Source organism: Gossypium arboreum, chromosome 7 (genome assembly GCF_025698485.1).
Source record: "Gossypium arboreum isolate Shixiya-1 chromosome 7, ASM2569848v2, whole genome shotgun sequence".
In the NCBI taxonomy this organism is placed as follows: domain Eukaryota; kingdom Viridiplantae; phylum Streptophyta; class Magnoliopsida; order Malvales; family Malvaceae; genus Gossypium; species Gossypium arboreum.
In genome coordinates this window covers 99,647,968-99,659,099 of record NC_069076.1, presented here as the reverse complement: position 1 = coordinate 99,659,099, position 11,132 = coordinate 99,647,968, and positions in this window count along the sequence as shown.

The following is an 11,132-nucleotide window of genomic DNA, read 5'->3' as shown; positions in this document are numbered from 1 at the left end:
ATAAAGTAATGCCGTTTGGATTGAAAATGCGGAGCAACATATCGAGAGCCATGGTTACCCTATTTCATGATATGATGCATAAAGAAATTGAAGTTTATGTCGACGACATGATCGCCAAATCTCGGATGAAGAAGAACATGTGCAAGTCTTAAGAAAATTATTTTGAGGTTGAGAAAATTCCAGTTGAAGCTCAATCTCGCAAAATGTACCTTCTGAGCCGTGTCGCAAACCGCTAGGATTCGTGGTCGATGGAAAAGGGATTGAGATCGACCTGCACAAAGTCAAGGCCATACAAGAATTACCTCCACCACGCACTCAAAAGGAAGTCCGAGGATTCCTAGGAAGATTAAATTACATCGCTTCGGTTTATTTCACAACTAATCGAAAAATGTGACCCCATATTCCGTCTCCTTAAGAAACACAACCCCGGTGGTTGGGACGAGGAATGCCGAAGACTTTCGACAAGGTTAAGCAATATTTGTCCAATGCCCCAAGATTGACACCACCTAATCCAGATAAGCCATTGATATCAGATTTGACGGTATTTGAAAATTCTATGGGATGCGTACTTGGCCAACACGATGAATCGGAAGGAAAGAAAAGCGATATATTACCTCAAGAAAAGTTTATCGAGTGTGAGACGAGATACTGCTCATTGAAAAGTTGTCTTTGTGCCTTGATTTGGACAACCCAAGATCGAGACAATACATGTTGTACCATACAACTTGGCTGATCTCTAAAATGGATCCTCTGAAGTACTTGATGGAGTCAATCGCCTTGAACAGAGAATGGCCCGATGGCAAATTCTACTTTCTGAATTCGATATAGTCTATGTGAACCGAAAGTAGTAAAAGGGAGTGCAATAGCGATTTCTTAGCCAGCAGAGCCCTAGAGGACTACGAGCCTCGAACTTTGATTTCCCAAATGAAGATCTAATGTGCATAGCAACCATCAAGAAGACCCTCAAGAGGGTCACCCTTGGAAGCTAAACTTTGACGGAGCATCAAATGCCATGGGTAACGGAATCGGGGCGATTCTCGTGTCCCCGAGTGGAGATCATTATCCATTCACTAGTAAATTAGATTTATTGCACAAACAATATGGCGTAATACGAGGCATGCATCATGGGAATACGTGCGGCCATAGAACGTAAAATCAATGTGTTAGAGGTATATGGAGATTTCGCCTAGTAATTTATCAACTCAAAGGTGAATGGGAGACAAGAGACCCCAAATTGATCAATTACGGAGGTTAATCCTTGAGTTAATTAAAGAGTTCGATGATATTGTCTTCTACTACCTCCCACGAGAAGAAAATCGATGGTGACGCCTAGCAACTTTGGCTTCTATGATCAAGGTGAACCAGGCCGGAAGATGTGAAACCGATCCAAATGAGCATTTACGAGGCCCGGCTCATTGTTACAACCTTGAAGAAGAAGAGGAAAATGATGATCACCCTTGGTACCACGACATCCTACGATATGTGAAGAATCGTGAGTACCCTAACCAAGCTACCGAGAATGACAAGAGAATGTTGAGAAGATCGGCGGTGACTATGTCTTAGATGGGAGATCTGTACAAAAGAAGGAAGGATCAGGTACTATTAAGGTGTGTAGACGCCATTGAGGCCGAAAAAATCTTGAAAGAAGTCCATGAGGGCATCTGCGGGACACACGCTAATGGTTTTACAATGGCCAGGCAAATTATGAGATTCGGTTATTATTGGTCCACCATGGAAGGAGACCGATTAACTCACGCCAAAAGATGTCATAAGTGCCAAATCTATGGAGACAAGATTAATGTGCCTCCCTCACATCTGCATGTCATGACCTCGCCATGGCCTTTCTCGATGTGGGGCATGGATGTGATTGGGCCAATTTTGCCAAAAGCTTCAAATGGGCATCGTTTCATCTTTGTGGTCATCGATTATTTCACCAAATGGGTGGAGGCCTCTTCATACGCCAATGTCACTAAATCAGCAGTTAGCAAGTTCCTAAAAAAGGAAATCATCTGTCGATATAGAATGCCAGAAAGGATCATATCTGACAACGCATTGAATTTAAATAATAGCACGATAGCGGATGTCGCGCATCGATTCAAGATCGACACCACAACTCGTCACCAGACGCTCAAGATGAGCAGTGCAATCGAAGCGACCAATAAGAACATCAAGAAGATTGTAGGAAAGATGACGGAAACTTATAAAGATTGGCATGAGAAGCTACCATTTGCCCTCTATGCTTATCGAACGCCTATCGAACTTCTACCGGGCAACGCCTTTCTCATTAGTTTATGGAATGGAGGCAATTTTACCTATCGAGGTCGAGATCCCTTCCCTTAGAGTTTTGTCAGAGGTAAAGTTGGATGAAGCAGAATGGATCCAGTCCCGATACGATCAGTTGAATTTGATTGAAGAAAAGAGGCTACGGGCTATTCGCCATGGTCGATGTACCAAAAGCGAATGATGCGAGCTACGACAAAAGGTTCGTCCCGAGAATTCCACGAGGAGACCTAGTACTGAAAAAGATCCTGCCCATACAAAAAGACTTCAGAGGAAAATGGATGCCGAATTGGGAAGGGCCTTATGTGGTGAAGAAAGCCTTTTCTGGCGGAGCATTGATATTGGCTGAAATGGATGGCAAGACCTTATCCAATCCCGTGAATTCGGATTCGGTTAAGAAATACTTCGCCTAAAAAAAAAAAAAAAAAAAAAAAAAAAAAAAGGAGAGAGGCCAGGATGAAAACTCGCAAAGAGCATCTTAAGACCAAAGGGATTTTGAATTGAAAACCCATAAAGGGCAATTCAAATTTTGATCAAAGGTAGGGCATGCGATGGTCTTATGGTACCTAAGTTAACAAGGAAGAGAGATGTTACATCTTGGGGCATCAGCAAGAGTACTCTAGATCCCCTAAACGCATATTGGGCAAAAAAAGGGAGCCTTCAAGAAGTCAGTACAGAGAAACTCACGCTGCGATATCTGGGGCACCTATTCCCTTTTATCCATTTTGTATTCCAGCAATGTTTGTTGACTGTAATTAATATATTCCCTTCAAATGTTGTTTCTAATAAGTTTCAGTTTTGTCATGATCTTTTTCAAGCATTTTGCATTGAAATGATGATTAATGGACTAAAGCCATTTTCACAAAAAGAGTTTCAGATATTACTCGAAAGTTTCTAAATAGTACAGAACTCAAACAGACTATTATTTAGAACTAACCAAACTCAAAGATTGGAAGCATCCGAGAAGAAAGAGTTTAAATTGGGACTACCCCTTCGGGTTTTCTATTCAAAATTTAAGCTGAACAAGAAGACATGATACCATTTCAGTAAAGGAACCTTGATTAACTAAGAGCAATGGCAACCTAAGCAGGGATTCATGCTCACAACATGCTGCACTCATACATTCATAGAACATTCATAAGTGCATCTAATTAGGAATATTTGATTCATTTTGATCATAACATCCTAATTCTTTGACATAAGCATATATACAGGGAACTGATTCTACAGGTCATGTCCCTAGAATCAGTGAATTCATAAGCCTTAACCCCCAAGCAAGAGGGTAACGGTGAAGATTTACGATCTTAACCCCTAAGCAAGAGGGAAACAGATCGAAGACGAAGGGTCTTAAACCCCTAATCGGTAGGGTAACAGATCAATTGCAGATCTTATCTCCTAGGCGAGGGAAACAGATCGAAGATGAAGAACTTAACCCCCTAAGCAGTAGGGAAACAGATCAAAGAAGATGGGCCTTAACCCCCTAAGCAGTAGGGTAATAGGCTGAAAATTACAGATTTTGTCTCCCTGAAGTTGCAGTGGAACAAATCGAATCCAGCGAATCTTGTCTTCCTGAAGTTGCAGTCCCCTAAGCAGTAGGGAAACAGATCGAAGATAATGAGCTTTAACCCCCTAAGTAATAGGGTAATAAGTTGAAAATTACAGATCTTGCCTCCTCGAATGCAGTGAAGCAGATTCAAACCACCAAGCTTTAACCCCCTAAGTAGAAGGGTAACAAGCTGATGTTCATAGGATCTTAAACCCCTAAGCAGTAGGGAAACAGACCAAATTGCAGATCTTATCCCCCTAAGCAGTAGTGGTGTAGATCGAAGACGAAGAACCTTAAACCCCAAGCGGTAGGGTAACAAGTTAAATTGCGATCTTATCTCCTAAGCAGAGTGGAGCAGATCGAAAGACGAAGAACCTTAAACCCCTAAGCAGTAGGGTAATAGGTTGAGTATACAGATCTAAAACCCTAAGCAGTAGGGAAACGGATCAAAGATGACAAGCCTTAATCCCTTAAGCAGTAGGGTAACAGGCTGAAAATTAAATATCTTCTTCCTAAAACAGCAGTGGAGTTGATCGAAGCCACAGCAGATCTCCTTGAAGTTTCAGTGGAGTAGATTGAAGTCACATGTCTTAGCTCCATAGAGTTGCAGTAGAGCAGATCAAAACAAACCTTACCTTCATGAAGCCGCAGTAGAGCAGTGAAGCGGAGTGAAGCAACAAGATTGGAATGAAGCTACCTGGGGAAAAGAAGCGCTAAACAAGTCTAGATATAGTGAGACCGAGCAAAATTGGTCTTTCTCAAGTCTTTGCTCTGTTCTCGTTACACGACAACAAGCAAAGAGGGGCAGCTGTACAAGCCCAATTTTGGGCCCAATAACTCAGCCCAACTAAGCCCAAACCTCACCTAACCCTAGCCCACTATCCTAAACTCCTCCAAAAAACCCCACCACAAGACATGCTCCCCACCCCTCCACCACCGATGCCTGCAAGTGGCCTCTGCTCCACCGCCCATTTTTCTACAGAAAAAGGACAACAAATAATAAAAAAGGGTTGTACAATGGCTATAAAAGCCGAGTCAAAATCTTGTAAAATGGGGCCTTTTGGTAATGAAAAACAATTTTAGATTTTAAAATACAAAAGCTAAAACTCTAGCAAATAAAAAGCAGTTCAAAGACAGAGCCAAGTTTGAAATCTAAGGTGATAGTTTTATTGTTTTGCATTCTTGTTTTATTTTATTTTGTTCTTTTCTTTTCTTTTTCGATTTTTTTTACAAGTATTAATATATACATACTTATCTAAGATATATATAAAAAATAAAAATACAAAAAAATAAAAATACCATTTTTCAAGTTCTACCACCGACACCGGAGACGCGACGGAGGACGGTGGTAGGCCGCCGGAGCGCTGACCGTGCTCAAACCTGCAGAGAAAACAAAGGAAAAAGCTTAGTTTTTTTAGAAACCAACAGCAAAAAAATAATTTCAAAAGCAAAATTGTGGCTTATATGGGTGGTATAAAACGGTGTCGTTTTGGTCGGCACCCATAAGCCCCAAAACGACGCCGTTTAGGCGCGACCCGAAGACCCGACCCATCTCACCCTGGGATCCGCGTGTTTTTGCTCTTAAGGGCTAATTGCGTGCCCAGTCCTTCCGCTTTTTATATGTTTTGCAATCAGGTTTTAATTTCTTTTAAATCGGCCTTGGAATCTATTGTGTTCGCGATCCGGTCCTCATTTCTACGATGTCGTTTTAAGGACTTGGGAAAATTTCCCTTTTGGCCCTCTGTAGTCGCACGCGTGTTCAAATAGGTCCCCCTTTTCATATTTCCTTCAATTGGGCCCAAAACTCGCTTTTAGTTTGGATTTGATCCTTTTAGATTTAATCTAATTTTATTTTTTATTTTACCATATTTTCTATTTTGTAGCATTATTTATTATTATATTAACTGTTATTATTATTACAATTATCATATTCATTAATATATTATTATCATTTTACTATACCATTATTATTATATATATATACCTTTTATTGTTATTCATGTACATATATTTTAAATATTATTACCATTATTATTTTTATCACTTACATGGTTATTATTATTCTATTAATATATACTTTATTGCACATGTACATATATATATATATATTATAAATAGCATATTGCCCATACATTCTATTATGTATATTTTATAACTATCATGAGCTCATTTTATATATATCCCGTATATTTTAATATATCATATATTTTTTCGTTTCTATTATTATATATATTTTAATACCATATGTATTATTGTCGCCTTATACTATTATTATTATTTTCGTCATCATCGTCATTTTTCTTTTGTCATTTTTATGCATCTTTATTATTTCATGTATTCGAGGGTTTTATTTTCTTCATGCATTTGTTTATATTTACACATTACTAGACTCGCTATCATTTCATTTTAATTGCTCACATTATTATTTTTGTTATCAATCACGTTCATTATTATACATTATTATTAATACCAAAATTTTTCTTTATAAATCACGTTATATTTTGTCACTCAATATATTCAAACAATTCTTTCATAAATATACTATATTAGGCAATTCGAGATAATCGTGCCCTAACTTACTGGGTTTCGACTTTTCTCATTTAACCTAAATAACGGAATATATTCTTTTAAATCATTATACGAGTTTTGAAAAATGCTTATTCTCAAGATGTGAAGTGTTGTGCCCTAACTTACGGGTATGATATTTTGTCATCTCGAAATAAGAATTTTGTTTAGAAATAAAGGCAATATTCGGTGTTTGAGAATTCGAGAAAACGCATACCCTAACTTCATCGGGTTTCGACTTCTCTCGTTATTCTAAATAATCTAATACCCTTTTAATAAAATGCACAGATTTCATAAAAGGCAAGCTCGCTCTCGAAAATTTAAGATGTCGTGTCCTAACTTACTGGGTGTGGCATTTTACATTTTGAGACGAGAGAGTCTTTAACACTTGAGCTTTTTATAAAGAAGGATCGTATTTTAAAATTCTTTCAAGTTTTTTTAATTTTTGACACTAAGACACTAATTAATCAACTAGGTACCAATTTTGGGCGATCGAGGTGCTAATCCTTCCTCGTATGCGTAACCGACTTCCGAATCTGTTTTCTCGATTCTCGTAGACCAAAATTGTTGTTTAAATAAACCAAACTATTTATTAAAAACAACCACTTTTATGAGGTGACCTGATCACACCTCGTCAAAAAGGATCGGTGGCGACTCCCGTTTTCCCGTTCTTTTATTTTCAAAATCCAAGTCGATTCCCTTTTTTTTTCAAAAAAAATGGTTACGACACTACCAATACCGAAGCTTACCTATCTGTCTTGCTATCCAAATGAAGCTCATTGCCGAGTTTGTCTCTACTCAACAAATGACCCTTCACATCTTCGAACGAGAGTTTGTCTCTGCCATAAATCAGGGTCTCCTTGAAAGACTTGTATGAAGGGGGTAAAGAGCACAATAATAGCATAACCTGATCTTCATCGTTAATATGAACCTTAACATTCTTTAAATCATTTAAAAGAGTAATAAATTAACTGATGTGATCTCTAAGAAGCTCACATTCATTCATGCGAAACGTAAATAGACATTGTTTCAACACTAAACGATTAGCCAAAGACTTAGTCCCATAAAGAGTTTCTAACCTTTTCCACAAGGCGGATGAGGTCTTCTCCATCAATACCTCCTGCAATACCGTATTCGCGAGGCACAACTGGATTGCAGACAAAGCCTTTTCATCAAGCTCTTCCCATTCTGTTTTATTTAGATTCTCAGGCTTTTTCTCAGTAACAACCTTTTTCAAACCGGATTGAACTATAATTGCCATCATCCGAACTTGCCACAAACTGAAATTTGCCTCACCATCGAACTTCTCAATTTCAAATCTTGTTGCTGCCACTCGGAACGGGCTGATATATGAAAATTGAATTAGCTCTGATACCACTTGTTAGGAATTCGACCCGTTAAGCAACGAACAAGAAAATAGCGGAATAAATTAAGAAATTAAACACACAAATTTAAGATGGAAAAACCCCTCCAAAGAGGATAAAAAACCACAGGCAAATATAATTTTACTATAATGGCAAAAAAACGAAGAGTACAAAATATGGAAATAAAAACTAAACCTCAAAAACCTGAAAACAAAGAACCCATAAAACGTAAACACAAAATTCTCTAAATGTGTTATGAGTTCTAATCTCTAATGGGTGTATATTCTAAGGTTGTAAAAGAGCCTATTTATAGGCTAAATTCATAAGTCAAATAATAATAAAATAATCTAAACTAATTAGTGTTTGATTGAAACAAGTAAATAGTGTTTAACTAAAATATTATTTCTCAAATTTGACTGAAAATAAGAATCATATTTAACACAAATTTTTGATACACCATTTGTTAATAGTCTAATGTACTTAGCTCCACAAGAATAATTATGGCCTCAATTTCATTAAATTTGTATACAATCTTACTATAAAATGCTAAATTCAATGTATTAGAAAGTGAAATAATAAAAAAACAATTATACACTCGAATTTTCTTTAACATTTGACTGATTTGTGCTCTCTTCAATCTCAATTTCAATGTCAAGGATGCAGCACCCTTTTATAAGCAAGTAAAATAAACTAGTCGTATCACCATCATCTAGATAAATACAAGAATTGATGAATACCCAAATCACTTAATCACCTCTTTATCATCCAAACACAAGGTCGTGATTGTATCAAATAAGGATAATAAATAAACCCATGAAACAAGGACTCTAAGAATATTTGATTTTCTTTTAGAAGTAAATTTTATATTTATAACATTATCTCAATATTAAAAGTTAAATCAAAATTGTCTAACTTTCCATTCTATTAAAAACGTCACTTACAGTGTTATATGTCATATTACAATAATTATCGTAACATTAAAAGCTATACAGAAAATTTTTCCTCTTGGATCTAACTTGATTTAAATTAAAAGTAATTAGAGCAAAATGTGATTATTGAATATCTTAAAGTAGCCTATATTCTATATGTAAATAAGTTATACAGATGGTTGCTCTATCAATGATATTTTAGTTTCATCCATGGTAAAATAATTTGTTTGAAATTATAAATATTTCAGTATAACTTTAGTCGATAAAAATATATATTTATATTGAAAATAAATGATTGAAAGTCGATCACACACAAATGCATATAAAACTATAAATTTAAAATATAGATGTGTGTTTAAAAGTCACATACAATAAATAGTAAAACATATTATTTAAATCTAATTAATCATAATAACATATAAAATATTTATAAATATTCAATCAATAATTTTATTAATTATATATATATATTCTCCAAATAGGAAGCTTGGAAGTTGGTTTCTTGGCCTAACCTGGGTTAAGTAGGCCGGTGTTTACTATGCATGAGGAACCCCCTAACCTAACCTATACTCTTTTCCACATTGAAAACTCAAAAGTTAATTCAAACATTATATAGAATTTGCTTCATTTATTATTATTTTTTTACTGAAAATTAATAAAAGAAAACCCCGACCTTTAGACCTGTGCTAAGCATCTTAAATGATAGTATTAAATTTATCGTGGAGTGATAATCTTTTTCTTTTTCTTTGAATATGAGCCTTTAGGTCTCTTATTTGATCTTAATTTTAGATTATTTATTTAGTATAATGATTTTATATTAAACGAGGTTTAATATTATCAATTAGGTCCACTTTAATACATGTATTTTTTTCTACTTTAGTTATTAAACTTGACAATTAGGTCTATTTTAATTCTTGAACTTGAATTATGTTTTAATATGACCAATGTTACTGAATAAGACTAGATCAGATCGACTGAGAACTGATCGATATAACGGTTTGAACAAATGATTTGTATCAATTGACTTATAAATTACTTGAAATTGGTAAAAATTGAATATCAAGACAAAAATCGACAGTTATACAAGTTAAACCGGTTTAATAATTTTTTTATATTTTTAGATTTATATGAATTTTTAATTATTTATCTAATTATTGTTGGTTTGGTGGTCGAAGTGGTTGAATTGGGAACTAGTGGTCTGACCAATTTGACCACTAATCCGATTATTAAAACACTGAATGTGATACTATGATATTGTACCACACCATCACCTAAAAATTTATATAATTTTTTTAATTCTCAAGTGGTGAAGTAGCACAATCTTAAAGTGTCACATCATCAAATTTTTATATTTTTCAAGTTCATGGACTAAAATAAACCTAGTTGTCAAATTCAAGTGCTAAAATAGACCTAAAAAATACAAACATCAAAGTGAACCTAATTACTAATTTCAAGGATAAAAAATTATATCCTCCCTTTATATTATTGCATCGAGTTAAATTGAATCAAATGCATTTTTTTATTTAATCAAATTGATAAATTTTATTTTATAAAAAATTTAATAATATTTGGTTAGGTTGAAAATTTTATAATTTAATATCACATATATAATCGTATATATTACCTAAAGTACAGTTTTCATTCAAACTAAGAAACAGCCCTAAATGGAGGAGTTCATAGTGTGAAAAGTGGTGGACATCATTGATAAACAATCAGCATTTTATAATATTAAAATAAAACCAATTAATTATAATAAATATCAATAAATAATGTTTTTGAAATCAATTATATTTAATTTTGGAATAATTCTATTAGGAATATTTTTCTTTTTAGTATTTTATAATTGGATGTCTGGTTTTAGTGAGTTTTTATAGTTTATAGATTTTTATTTTTGGTACATTAATAAGGATAAAATTATAATTAGATTGAATGGGGTTAAATAATTTTATAATAATCATCATGTAATTTTTAAAGGATTACATCTGGAGGTTGCATATATTTATAGATATCCAAAAGCTGCATATAATGTCCAAAGTCCTTAGAAAAGGTTTTAATGGATGTAGATGCAGTAAAGAAATGCCCTAGAGAATCGATGCTTGATCCATTGCACTACTATGTGGCTTGCGGTGAAAAGGTTAATACGTCGGCTAGTTCAATTTCTTCCTGGCCTGCCAGGAACAATGATTGGCCTTGCTTGGAACTGTTGAGGACTGGTCAATCTTTGAGCAATTTTATCCTTGCGGGACCTTATATAGTCAAATAAGCAAACGTGTTATTTTTGTCTGAAACTTTAGTGTCGTCTAATAAATTGGAGGGGATTCATGTCAGCTTAAAGTTTGACTTGTGCTTCTGTGTCGACGAATTGGGACGTAGTGGTGGGTTAGCTCTTCTCTGGAATAAGAATTATTAATTAAGATATTTAATTTATTGGTGTCCTTTTTTAACAAC